A 14,290-nucleotide genomic window follows, 5' to 3' on the forward strand; every position below is an offset into this window, starting at 1 on the left:
TAAATGAATAAGTAGTCTCAAACTTATCGTTTCTCTCTCTCTCATGCACACTCACAGGCACCTTCATACATCTCCTCGATACTGTCCCATGATTCCCCAGTCCTCTCAGGTTGAGACCCAGATTTCTGTGATGCCATGGGGAGCCTTCCCCAGCAGGTCCTAGCTTCCTGGCTGCTTACTAAGACCTTTAGCTCTACTTTTCATACTCTGCTATCTCAGGCTCACTCATATCTCTCTGATATACTTTACTGACTTTAGCATCCCAGCCTTTGCACAGCCTTGGTGGCTCTAATCTAGTCTCCTTTATTCTTGCTGTCTCGCTAAATAGCTGTCACCATCCTCTGCACCAGGATAACTGTATTTGGCCTTTTGGTGACATGTCCTCATTAGCACAGAACACTTGTATACTTGAGATGATTTCTTCCTGCATTTGTCCATAAGCTGCGGATTATGGCAGGAATGCATCATGTCCCTTATGTTGTCCTCAGTGCAGATGTTGTGAAAGCATATCCAGCGCAGTGGACGCTTGATCTGTGTTGTAGCAAGGAAGAAAGGAATGCTGACAAAGACCTTGGCTCTTAAACGTCTCACTTGAACTTGAAACAGTAATAGGAGACCATTTGTATTTTCCCTTCCAGTGTCCACCTATCAAGATGGTGATTGATATCTGAAGCTCAAGAACATGCATAGCAAGCAGGAATCCTGGCAGATAAACAGCCTGCCAAGGAAGCATGTCCTACCTCCCACCATCAGAACACTGCTGTTTTCTCTGGCTGATAGGAAGACCTTATGTACACAGGGAAATGGGGTAGACCTACAAAGTGGAGGCAGGGATAGGGGTGTGGCTCACATAACAACCAAATGAGGGGGTGTCATGCAAAGCATGGTGAGGGACCATGCCTCTCTCAGCAGTCAGGAACCTGGAACTTCCTCCCTGGGTCCATGTATAAGTGAATGGATCAAGTTCTATTTTATGCTTTGCCTGGAAAAACTCGGTACTGTCCTCACATAGTTGCTGAAAGCAAGGCTTGAATTTAGTGATTTCGGCTCCATGACAGCTGCTAAGGAAAAAAGAGCATCAGGGTCTATCCAAATATTGCAGACGTTGTTTATGGATGGGGGAAGAAATGCATGGCACGGCACAGCATGGCATGGTATGCATATAGAGGTCTGAGGACAACTGGAGAAGCTGGTTCTTTCCTTCCACCATGTGGGTCCTGAGGATGAATCTCAGGCTGTTGGGCTTAGTGGCAGGTGTCTGGCAGCATAACTTTTAGTTTCTTGAGATCATATATCCATTTGGAGATTCAACAGAACGATGGACATTTCCCACTGTGTACATAGAATTCTCCTCACCATCAGATAGATGGAAGGCCGGATCCTCCAGTTAAAAATCTACTCCATGGGTGTGATGGGAAGTTGACTGAAAGAAGCTGACTGAAAGAGACAAGGGCATTCAAATGTATGGATACCAGGTCCAATGAATAAAACAGAAGTAGCATGCTGGAATCACATACCCCACAGGTTCTTCACCTTCAGGACAGGGGTGTTGGTCAAGCAAAATGAGGCAGTCTGTAGGATTGCATGGTGCTCTGAGCATCTCCCACACTCTGCATCCACAGGTAGTATCCACGCTAGAGCATGCACCACAGGCTCCATCTCTCCGCCTGTGAGCTTACTTCTACTCCTCCGGGGGTCTGGTCAGTTAATAGTCATCATCTACAAGAACAGATGAATTGCTCCTGGCTAGCTTGCTTTATTCTGTCTTTTTCTCCTTAGCTTCCATCTCAGTTTTTCTGGTTCTTTAGTTTTGCTTTATTTTTATTATCTATCTATCTATCTATCTATCTATCTATCTATCTATCTATCTATCTATGATCTATCAACCATCTAGCTAGCTATTATGTGTGTGTGTGTGTGTGTGTGTGTGTGTGTGTATCACATGTGTGAACATGTGGAGAGTGAAGGAGGACATCACTCACTTTCTTATTCCTTTAAGACTCACTGAATCTGGAACTGGGTTGGTGGCCAGCAAGCTCCACAGATCCTCCTATCTCTGCCACCCACCCCTCACAGCACTGAGATTTCAGGTACATGCTGTGCCCAGCTTTTTATGTAGGTTCTGGGGATTCAAGCTCAGGTCCTCAAGCTTCTGCTGTAAGCACTCTTAACCATTATCTCCCTAGCCATAGACTTGATTCATTAAAGAAATACTTAAATAGAGATACCTCAGTGGGTAAAGACACTTGCTATGCAAGCCTGATGATCTGAGTTCAGTCTCTGGAACCTGAGTGTATTAGTCAGTGTTCTGCTGCTGTGATAAAACATATGACCCAAGGCAACTTAAAGAACAGTGAGTTTGACATATAGCACCGGAAGGATAAGATATATCATGGGAGGGTAGGGGCGTGATAGGCATGTGGTAGGTGCAGGGACCTGAGAGCGCTCATCTTTAATGGCAAAGTAGAAGGAATAAACCGCAAGTAGAGCAAGGCCATGTACTCTCAAAGCCTTTCCCAGTGACATACTTCCTTCAGCATGGCCACGCCTCCTAAACCTCCCCCAAACAGTGCCACCAACTAGAGACCAAGTGCTCAGATGCCTGAGACTACAGGGAACATTTCTTATTTCAGCCACCACACACCATGCAAAGTTGGATGAAAAGAACTGATTCTACAAAGTTGTCCTCTGACCTTCGTATATATGCTATGATACACACACACACACACATGCATGCATGCATGCACGCACACACGTACGCACACATATATTTTTGCTGAGTACTGTTTAATCTTCCAGCTTTAACTATCCTCTAGCATAAAATGCACTGAGTTGGAATTCTCTCCTGGGATCTGTCACACCTGGATTAAAGCCTCGATTCCATGACTCAGGAGTGAGGCAGCTCAGCTTGCTCTCTGTGGAATAGAATGAAACAGACATGGCCATTGCTTAGTACATGTAGTGCAATCATAAGCATGTAATTCCTGCATGCTGCTTTAACGAATGCCACCTCTTTTATTATTAATTGATTCCCCCTGCCACATAGGTCATTGGTTTGGTGCTGCATCTAGAGAAAATTATTATAACAAATGTGTTTATTTGACTTTAGTAAATTCAGACGTAAGAAACAAGTATTGTTTTGCTGCTTCTGGGAAATACTTCCAGGAGACTGGGAGATTGCAGTTTGTCCGAAGGGCACATTTTAAGAAGACATGTGTGATGCAGGTCAGATACAGAGGAGAGAAACCTGAACACCAACTTTGCTGCCCAGACTCAGCACTCAGTTGAGGAAACAGCTCAACCTTTAAGCCCTGTTCCTTATCATCCAAATGGGAGAAACAAATGGAAAGCTTGGTCCTGTGGCTAGTTAGAGAATCAAGATGAAATGCTTCCCGTGTAAGAGTCGGTCTTCAACACATTCCCTCCCCTTTTTCTCAGGTAGTGCCCAAGACGCCATTGTTCTTTATGTTTTCTATGTGCACACTGTGTGTGTGTGTCTAAGTGTCTCTGCTTTGATGTGTAGTCCTTATCTCAAACTGACTAACCACTACCCAAGCAGCTCTCCTGATCCCAAAGCCTGACAACGACTTCCTTCTCCCTTAGTTATCTGCACCTCAGCAAACAACACCAAATGTGTGCCTGGCCATTCAGGTCAAAGTGCCCTGCTCTCTTCCTCACACCCCTGTTCAGCTGCTAACATGTCTGAGTGTCAGCCCTGCTTCCCACTGCCATCACTCCAGACTGCATTACTTCCCCTGCTCCCCTCAGAGTGTCGCTCCCTGACATCACCTACTCAAGACCACAATAACCCTTTCTCCGTGGTGGAGCCAGAGTGTTGACAGGTGCGTGTAGGGACATGCCACCATCTTACCCAGAACCCTCCAGTACTTCCTATACACACTACAGTTTACTGCCCTTTAGATGTATCTTAAGTTGATAAGCATGCTTTCTCAGTCAAAGGCCAGATAGTAGGCGTGCTAGGTTCGGTGGGCTCAGCATGAGTCTGGCATATGGTCACCTCTATGGTTTCCTCCTTCTAAACTTTTAAAACCTTGAAAACAGTTCTTAGCTCATAGGTTAGTAAAACCACTCTGAGGGTACATTTTGCCCAGGTCACTTAGCTGACCCTTGCTCTTTAAAGACAGCCTCTTCCTTTCTCTTTAGCCCTCTGCCTGGCTTACCCTGCCTTCTGTCATTGAGCACTTTGACCCCTTCTTTTCAGAGCCTGTGTACTACCCTTCTCTGCTGCCTGGACCCCTCTTCCCTCAGGTCTCCCTGTGACTTTCTGGCTGCTGTGTTCAAGTCTCTGCTTGCAGGTGTCCTCTTTGGGCAGCCCCCCCGAGTGTCCCACCCTCACACTGGTACACTAACCCTATTTGGCTAGCTTGTCCTCTTAGGACTTCCCATACCTTCACCTGTGTGCCACTCTGCCCTTAGTAGCCCTGGAACTTCAACTTATAGAGGACAGGTGCTGCTTTTGCCTCCTTTGTCACTGTCCTTCCCTAGCACCCAAAACAGTCCCTGACACTCAGTGGTCTTTGAAGAGATGCTTGTTTGCTACATGAATCCAGTTAGCAGGATCCTGCCAGGCAGCAGGTTGATCTCAGCCCCCACAATGCCTCTTTTCTAAAGGCTCTCCTTGGATATCTTCAACACTGCAGATGGTGAGATCTGTGCTTGATGGCTCTTCCGCCTAAAGATTTGTCCAGGTGTGCACAGCATGCTGGGGGGAAAGGCCCCAGGGAACAAGTCAGGCTTTGAAGTGAGAGGATCTGTCCAGCTCTGAGAAAGCTGATGTCACTGGAACATCTTAGCTGATAAGTCTTTCAGGGAGCCAGTTCCAGCGTCTCTGGAAGAGGCGGGCTTGCTGTTTCTGGAGCCAGAGAAGTGTGGAGATAAGCAGCAGTGTTTCCTGGACTGCATAGCGAACCAGCTGCAAAGCTAAGCTGGAAGACTAGAACGATGGTGCTTCCCAGGCCTAGGTGGGTCATGTTGGAAAAAGCTGGTCATTCTAGAAGCTCCTTCAGGAAGCCTCCTAACTCCAGGCACGAATCCTGGGGAATCTCCTTCTAGGGGCCTCTTGAGGGATAAATCTGGAACAGGTGGGAACACCCTCTTCCCACACTGCCTTCCTGTGGCTCAGAAGCTCTTGGAGAAATAGGCTTAGATAAGTCCTTCCTAGGAAATGGCAAGGATGCTGCAGAAGATGGTTGTGTATCCAGGAATACTTGGTACCCTACTTGCTGCTGCACTAGCTCTAGATGAAAGGAAGAATCTTGGCTGAACAACGGGGGCACAAGGAATAAGGCAGAAAGCCAGAGTCTATGCTGGCTCATGCCCCAGGCAGGGACTGGACCAACCTTGGCATCAGAGCCAAGTCAGGTCATGCAATGGCACAGACATCTCTTCCTTGGAAAGCACTCAGGATAAAAGCATAAAAGAAGAGTTGTCTACTGTTTAGGGTCCTACAGAATGCATCTAGCTCTAACATTAAGAGACAACTACATGATATGAGAGGAAATAGAACACGAGCCCAAGAGCTCAAGACAAGCAGTTATGATCTTGCATCTAACCTCAGCTCTTCCCTGTGATCCCAGGCCAGTTAGCTGGCCTTCCTGCTCTTTGAAGCTTTCGTGTACACAATTTCATGGAAAATCTTGATATCATCATTTTCCTGATTTACTAGTATCAAATGAGAGAATAATGATCTTGCAAGGCCTAAGACACTTGAGCCACATATGACTCGATCTCTTATTGAGTTGTATAAAGCAGAGCTTCAGATAGCAACAACAGACAACCACATATATGCCAGACTCTACCTCCCTTTTCACGTGTATGCTTGTGTGCTCTTTAGTAGCCACAAGAGAGGCATTGAAGAATCCTCAAGTGAGGCTGCAGACCACAGCCTTGCTGAAGAGCTTACCCTATGCTCCACAGCACTCAAAGGCCTCCAACCTAGATCTACAGGCTCCTAACCCAGCCCCAGGGCTTCCTCTGAAAGATAATAGCCCATCTGTCTGGGAGTGGGGGAGCAGACACATTTCTATACTTCCCTGTAGACAGATTCAGTCCCAGCCAACGGCAGAGAACCTGACTGATGTTCACCAACTCCAAGCTAAGGGATCCAGCTGGTTCAGTGACCTCCTGCCCCCACCCTCATTTCCCCAATTCTGGGAACTGAGGAGACGCTAGGAAATGGCTTTCCCACCACATCACAGTGGGCAGGCATGCATGGCTGGAGCTTCCACATCTAGCACAGGCCTCCCTAAAGGCATGTGAGGTGAATCTGGAAAGTATTTCCTTGAGAAAGCAGATGCTGGGAGGCACCTCTGAAGGGCAGGCTGTGTTTCCCATGTTCTGCCTCTAAGGAGGAAGGGATGAAAACCTGGGAGGTAGGGCTTCCTTTCCCTGGCTCTTCCACAGGAAAGGGCTCTTCACCTCCTTAAATTTCATGCCCTTTGCTCCACTTGAATTAAGTGTAATTTGGTGAGCTTGGCCAACAGAAAATTGGCAGATGAGGGCTTCAGGGCATGGCTTAGAGAAGCCTCAGGAAGTGGACTGAGATGGCAAAGTACACACATAGGAAGAGGTAGAAAGGAATTATTAGAAAATGCATATCTGTTATCCTGACAAGAGAAGACCCAGGAAGCATGGCCACTGTCCTCAAGTATCTGAGAGCTGTCCTGATTCAGTCCAATTCTATTGGTCACCCCGGGGTGGAGAAAGGAATAACAGACAGAATTGCATCCAGAAGGGCAGAGAGTATTGGGGTACAGGTGAGGGGATAGCAAGGAGCCCTTCTCAGCAGGGTCTTTGCTGAGATAAGGGACCAGCCAGGAACGGCTGTACATACTTGCTGTGCTCTGAGCAGCCATGGTTTTGTAAAGGGTACAGAAATGAGCTATTGCATTGGACCACAGTGGGAATAGTACCACACATGTTCGAGGCTAGGCAAAGACTGTGGAACTTTGTCTCATGATTTCCATGTGGGACCTTAGGTTATTCTGTTCATTCTGTCTTGGCCCTCATCTGGAAAAAGCCTTAGCTTTTCTAATTCTGAGACTCTCAGGCCTCCTGGAATAACTGCTAGTTCCTACCTCCCCTCCCTGATCTTAGCAACTTCTGCCTTGCTGGTTACTAGGGACACTGGTCGATGAAGAGTCAGATGGCTCACTCTACAGCTGGTTTTCTTAGTCCCTCAATGCCCCTGCCTTGAAGTGCCTGCCTTAGAAATAATGGAGAGAGAGATAGATAGATAGATAGATAGATAGATAGATAGATAGATAGAGAAAGAGAGACAGAGAGTTTTATAGCCAGTGTTGAGGTTTTGAACCATCCCATGTGGGTGCTGGGAACCAAACTCAGGTCCTCTGCAAAAGCAGCAAGTGTTCTTAACCTGAGCCATCTCCCCAGCCCCAGGATGGAGAGGTACTAAAATCAATTGCTACGTTTGTTAAAACAAATTGCTGAGGCCCAGAAGGTTTCTCATTCATCAGGTATAGAATTATGGTGTCTAGGAATTCTCATTAGTGATAAAAGACTGGTATTGGTGCTGCTGTTTGAGGTCCTGTTTTGGGAAACGTTGCTGTGGCAAAGCTGTGGTGCACCTGGCTGTCCTGAGGCAGGTTAGCTCTGTGTGGCCTCCACAAGATGGAAGAAAGAACTTCGAGGACAATGTGCAGCTAGGCACCTTACTGTAGACTCAGGGTTAGAGTCACACAGAGCTGTATTGAAACTCTGACTGTATTGATGAGCTATGTGTAGATTGTCAGTTTTCTTAACTCTGCCACTCTTCCAATGGTGGTACATTCAAAAGCTGAGTACTGCTTTCAAATGGTCATGGTGGAGATTGAGGATGGTGATTTATTAAAAAAACAAACCAAAACAAAAAAAAGAAACCTTAGATCACCTAAGAACACACAGAGACATTCTAGCAGTTCTTTCTGTCAGGATGAGGTATGGAGAATTTTAGACACCCAGGCCATCTTTCATACATGTGGGGTCTGAGCTGAGAGATCCACTTTTTCCAATTGTGCCTATGTGTGAGACCTGTTCGTCTTTCACTCCCAATTCTCCCCTTGCTAGGAGGGAAGAAGTCGTCATCTGGAGAGCCATCCTTCAAGTCTTGTTTTTGTGTCAGCACCGGCCACACAATGTTGTTTAACATTCTGAGTGACTGGCATTTGTTGTGACTCTGAAGAATCCTGAAGATACAAACCAGATTGTGTGTAGGATACAAAGACTGGGGGAAAGGAAGTCACCAAAGGTCTGTCGTCATGGTTCTGATGGAGTTCCACGGCCTCTTTCCCCACTTGCATTCTGTGGGCCCTGAATTAAAACACATAATAGTCAAAGCACAGGCTGGTGTCTGTTGCAGACTCAAACTATAACAGGAAAATGAAGGGTGACTGCAGATGGCATCTGGTGGTTGCTTTGAAATGGGGCGCTTTCTGGGAAAATAAATGCCAGGTTCTGCCCTCTGGAAGTGTGTCCTGAGGTGAATTTTCTAGAGAGGCACCTTAAGAATCTCCCTACCCCAGAGTCCTGAGGTCAAATAATTTTGGAAAGCACGGTGGTCCTGCCTTTCCCACAGACCCGCCTTCCTCAGGTTCAGTTGTCCACCATCCTCTGCGTCTGGTGGTCCTGTCTATGATTCCAGCATTCATGAAGCTAAGGCAGGATTGCCTACATAGTAAGTTACCACATCAGTCCGGGCTCCATAGCAAGACCCTGTGTGGAAAACCAAGTCAGTTACCACCATCAACTATGATTGAAAAGCATTCCATGAAAAAGTCTACGTTTTGAGAAAGAAAAAGGTCACATGTTCAAATAAGAGGGCTTTTACTTAAGTGTATTAGAATTCCTCTCTTCTATTATTGTCCACTGGCTGTTCTTTTCTTACTGTGGCCATGTATAAATTTAACTTTATCATCAACATATCTTATAGGGAAAATGTAGCATGTGTGGGGTTTGCTGCTCTCTATAATTTCAGGCATTTCCTCGGGAGGGGTTGCAAGGTGATAGGAATGCATCCATAGATAAGATGGCTACTGACCCCATTCTCCATTTCTTTCTTGGAGACCCAGAACCCTCATTCTCAGGTAAGGGCCCCTTGAAGTCCTGCACAGTTAGGACAAATGGTAAGCTGTTGAACCGGCTAAGCTTTTCCCTTCAACCACCTTTAAGGCACTAGTGTTAGGAGTTCATGACTTCTGAGATGCTTGTCACATGGGAATTCCCTGCCTTTTAGAGCACCCTGAGAGATAAGAATGGCTCTGTGGCAGAGGAGACTGAGCCACAGGGAGACTGGGGACTTGTCCCAAGCCACGGGGCTGTTTAAAACACTGCCTAGGGTAGGTGGTATTGCAAAGGCCTGAGGATGACCCTGGGAATTTCACTCTTAGTGTCAATCATTAAAGACAATGGCAGTAAAGCCACCAGACAGGGCAGTGGTTCTTACCTGCCCTAAAGCCTGCAGCTGACCACATCTGTGTTGCATGTTGTGTGTATATTGATCCTCCGTCCACATGGTGACAGTGCTGTGTACTGAAGAGTCAGAACTTCAGGAGCTAAGAGGAAGGTCCTGCCGCCAGATGGAGTGGGAACCCAAGGGAGCTCTCTTTGTAGCTGTGTGACTCTGAGAAACTGCTCAAGTTACTTTTTTTTAAAGATTTATTTATTTTTATTTTATATGTGTGACTATTGGCCTGTATGATTATAAGTGGATCACATATGTGCCTGGTCCCTGTGGAGGACAGAAGACAGCATCAGATCCTCTGAAATTGGAGCCACCCTCTGGGTGCTGGGATCTGAACTCAGGTCCTCTGAAAAATCAGCCAGTGCTCCTAACTACTGGGCCATCTCTTCAGCCCTCAACTTATTTTTTCAAAATTAAGAAGTTTGTTTATTTATGGATTTACTGTATATGTGGCAGCAAGTGCATTTACCCCCAGAGCCATCTTGTTGGCCCTTGTTTAACTTTCAGTAGCTGCTTTCCCTCCCTGTAAATTTTTTTTGTTAAGATGGGGTCTGAATATTTAGCCCCGACTAGCATGGAACTTGTTATGTAGACAAGGCTGGCCGCTGTCTCCTAAGTGCTAGGGTTAAAGGAATGCACCACCACACTCAGCCTGTAAAATGTAATTTTTCATTCTCAATACCATGTGTCTGTAGCCAGCATTCCTGTGGCAAGATGACAGGTGGGGACAGGAGACTTCCCAGAAACTCACAGTCAAACCCAGCAACAAACAAGAGACCCTATCTAAAGCAAGGTGGGAGGCCTCTATCAACCCCCAAGGTTGCCCTCTGACCTCCATATGCTGCTCTGGCTCATGCATGCCTGTACATATACACATATATACATACCATGCACACATAAGAACATTTTTAAAAAACAATAAAGAATAGTTTCCAGGGTAGCTGATCTGACAGGACTTTGGCAAGCATGAAACCGGGTTGTGGTGGGTTCTTGGTGTTCAAGTTCATTGGAACATGACCAGGAGGAAGCTGCTGGGAGGGCTGAGTTGACTAAGGAGAGTTAGTCTCCAGCTCTGATGTGGGAGTTGAGGACGGCCCGGGAAAGCCCAGGCCAACGCTGGCCGATGTGGAGGCCAAAGGCAGGCAGCAGCTGTACTGAGAGATGTCCTTAGCCTCAGTTCTGGGATTTCCAGGGTGGTCATCTGTTGACTTTCAAACAGCAAGTGAGTATACACACACACACACACACACACACACACACACACACAAATACACACTGTCTGGGCCCATGTCTCTTTCTTCCTGTTTACCCTTAGCTTTCGCCCTGAGGCCCAGACCTCAGTGCCAGCTCCCTGTGAGAAGCACCCTCCCTTGGGCTGGGGGAGGAAGAAACTCCAAGAGCAGGTTGTACACACTGTTGTACATGCATGGCTGCATGTGTATCTATGTATGTGTGAGTGCCCACGTGTGTGTGCATGACTATGCGTGTGTGTGTGTGTGTGTGTGTGTGTGTGTGTGTGTGTGTGTGTGTACATGCATATCGGTGTATGTCTATCTCCTGGAAGGAAAGGGTGCCGGGAAAAAATGTAATTAGTTTACCGACAGCTTTATCCATGCAGCAGTTTCTAACTCCTTTCCACTGTTGGCTCAGCTGCTCAGTCACAAACCCTTTGGGTGAGAACTTACTGCATTCCTGCAGCCAAGGTGAGAATGGCCGGACTTGTCCCCCAGCAGTTTCCAGGAACTGTGGACCACAAGCATCCCTTTGGGAGAGATGTTGTTCTTAAACCTCCAACCTCAATCCTTCTGGACCAGAACTGGCCAAGAATGAAAGGGCAGATCCTACAGTGAATGCCAAATCAACGACTGCTCCTGTACCCCATCCTCTCCCCCATTAAACCACAGCCACAGAAAACAGCCCTGCAACCCAGTACATGCCAGGGGACTTCCAGATAGCAACTCTGTCCCAGGAAGCTCTTCTGAAAATCATTCAGTACCTGCCAAGCTGGGGCTAATGGCAGTTGTAAACGGGTAACCTGGCATGCTTCAGCCAGTGCTGGCTGCCCAGGATTCTGGGCCTGAACTGTCATGTCAGGGCTCTTCGCTTTTGCTTCAAGCAGTTTCCTTTGACCTCATATGAACCTCTGGCCCGCTTGAGTGGGCAAAGAAAGCTAAACCAAGTCCTTAAGCCACTTTCCAAAGGTCCTCACCCTGACCTTTAGCTAGGTTAGAGCTAGAAGTTTCACTCCTGGCCAGTGGGGGATGAAGACCTGGCCACACAGGCCTGGTCCTTCAAAGTGGGGTCAGAGGTCAACCAGAGATTGCATAATTTCAAGCCTTATCTGCCTCCTTGAGGTGACTGGGGGAGGAGCGTAGTGGAGGAGCCTGGAGGCCTGAGGTGCTGAATTGAGCAAATAAATACCAGGGGTACCTGGCAACTCTCAGATTGGCTGAGAAGCATGCTGCCTGTTCTGAGGGCATTTGTTGGCCTCAAATAAGCCAAAGCCCCTAACCCGGAGCTTTCGAGCAAGTCTTCAGGCACTCATTCTTCATCCTCAGGCTCTTGTGTGCACAGAAGTGTTTTGAGATCCTTAGAGACATAAGACACAGTGCTTACTCTTGCCTTCTAGCCACTAGGAAAGGAAATAAATGCCTGGTTCTGTTTTCAATCTAGGGTATTTACTTTTACAAAACAAGTTTGCCATGGAACTATGGTTCCACTAGAGCATGAACCCAGGACCTTCTGCGTGTAAAGCAGACATGATAACCACTACACTATGGAACCCCAACACCTGGGTTCTGGATGCACAGCACACAGTGAGGTTGCAGACCTCCACCTGAGGGGTGGAGGATTTGAAAGTATCTTGCCGGGCTGCCCTGATGCCATCTTCCAGGCTCCTAATTCACTTGAGTTTATTTTGAATATCTTTCTTATATCACGGAAGGACTTGTGTACAGGGGCCCAGGTTCTTCCAAAAAAAATCAGGAAATAAAATGGGGTGATCTTTAAACTTCCTTCAGGCTCGCCATTCTGGACTCATTTGTTGCTGTGCCAATAGCAAGCCAGGTACTTGAGTGTGCACTTGGATAAGTTAGAGAGCTTGTTGCTGTTCAACGTATCACTCGGAAGTGATGGTGTCAACACTAGTGTTCATCCAGAGCACAACAATGAAGGGTACCTGCCGTATTCACATGAGGACCACGTACCACGGCAGGACAGAAATGCTGAGGACCACGCGGGAGGGGTGGATGGTTCCAATGGGGAGAAGGACCTGAGAGAATTTTACCAACAAAGTGAACTTTGCCCTGGGTCTGAAAGGTCACCACTATGCCATTTGGCAGGGCAGTGACTGGCAGGAACAGCCATGTTCAGGCTGAGGGCCAGCCTGAGCACTTTCATGGATAAATGAGAACACACAGCCTGGTTCGGCAGAGAAAGTAGTTCAGGCTACCAGAAGGGCGTGGGAAACACTGTCCACCTGGAACTTCTCTGTCGCTGCCCTAACCTTCCGCCACTGGCAGGAAAAGGGTCTGGATTGTGTGGTGAGCTGGAAGTGACACCACCAGCTCCGCTGAGGAAAGCGCTAGGCGGTGGCGTTCCACTCGTGTGCTGGAGGCTTTCTAAGGAGGTGTCATTGATTTGTTGGCCTGTCAGTGTAGCACTCTGTCTGTTCTCCGGAAAGCCTTAAAGCTTGCTCTCAAACCCTCACAGGCCTACAACCTCAGCAGTCCCCATGCCCTCAGACTGACCTTCTGAAATGCTACTCGTGTCCCTCAAAGCCTGGTGGAGGGAAAGTACCTACTGTGCTCTCGGCCCTGCTTGTGCTCAGGCTGCAGATAAGAGTCCTCCTTTGGGGAGGATTGGTACTTTCCTTCAGTCTGACTCTAGTTCTGGAGCTGACAAGCTGTCATGCTGTATGCTTCCATAAGGCTTTTATTTTCACTGTTATACATTTTCTTCCTTGGATCCCCCTTCTCTTCTCTTAAGACACAGTCTCACTCAGGCTTGGGTGAGTCGCCATGTAGCTCCACTGGCTTCTAACTTTGGTAAGTGTCTTGCATGAGCGTTTTGAGTGTTAGGATTACAGGTGTGAGGCACCACACTCAGATCCATCCCTTCCATTCAAGATCTTGACCATTCTTCACCTGGGCAGGCTGGGGGGATTCCTTAAGCCATTGTGGCAATGCCTGCACAGAGCTCACCTTCACTGTCTCCAGGAGGGCACTTCATTTCCTGACTGTAATATGGTAGTCATGTAGGTACAGGATGCTGGGCAGGCAGGCCCGCATAACACTCAGTTATAAGGAGCTTACAAGTTGAGGGAGGAGAGTCAGTCATTGCCTCTCTGAACTGTATCTACAAAACGCTTCTTAGCACTGCTGTGTTGGGTCCCCAAAAGTGCCCCGTGTCACACTCAGCAGTCACAGATGTCCAGGATGTCCACTGGCAGAGGGTGCATAGTCCAGCAACATGTCTCCCACATCATGCACCGAGCTTGTTTCCTCCTTCTTCTTGGATGAGCATACTGATTCTGTGTCTTGTGGCTATTTTAGACCATGTGAAAAACACGTATTTGAAACCGTTTGAAGAGGCTCCCCCAGACACCCCTACCCTGTCTGCACTTTTTCCCCGTCACTAGCCTGGCTGAAGGAGTGGGAGAAGTGTGGCCTCTGGGAAACACATTAAACTATTAACAGCTGGACGCAAATTAGTTTATCAGGCGCGGAGTTTCATTTCGGCAGTAGAAGGAAGGTTTGCCACTTTGTGGTGGGGGAGAAGGAAGCGACTCCGTGGTTGGGACTCTCTCTCCTA

The 14,290-nt window shown here is 47.5% G+C and overlaps 1 protein-coding gene and 1 non-coding gene across 3 annotated transcripts in view; one reads left to right on the top strand and one right to left on the bottom strand.

Annotated features, from left to right (window-relative positions):
• The window catches only part of Nav2 (neuron navigator 2), a 343,708-nt gene that overhangs the window by 40,293 nt on the left and 289,125 nt on the right, over positions 1-14,290 (top strand). The window lies entirely within an intron of this gene.
• Positions 12,190-12,262, bottom strand: Trnav-uac (transfer RNA valine (anticodon UAC)). The gene has a single exon. It is a non-coding gene; the product is annotated as a tRNA-Val (tRNA).

This window comes from Psammomys obesus, unplaced genomic scaffold (assembly GCF_907164565.1).
Source record: "Psammomys obesus unplaced genomic scaffold, mPsaObe1.curated_primary_1811, whole genome shotgun sequence".
NCBI classification, from domain to species: domain Eukaryota; kingdom Metazoa; phylum Chordata; class Mammalia; order Rodentia; family Muridae; genus Psammomys; species Psammomys obesus.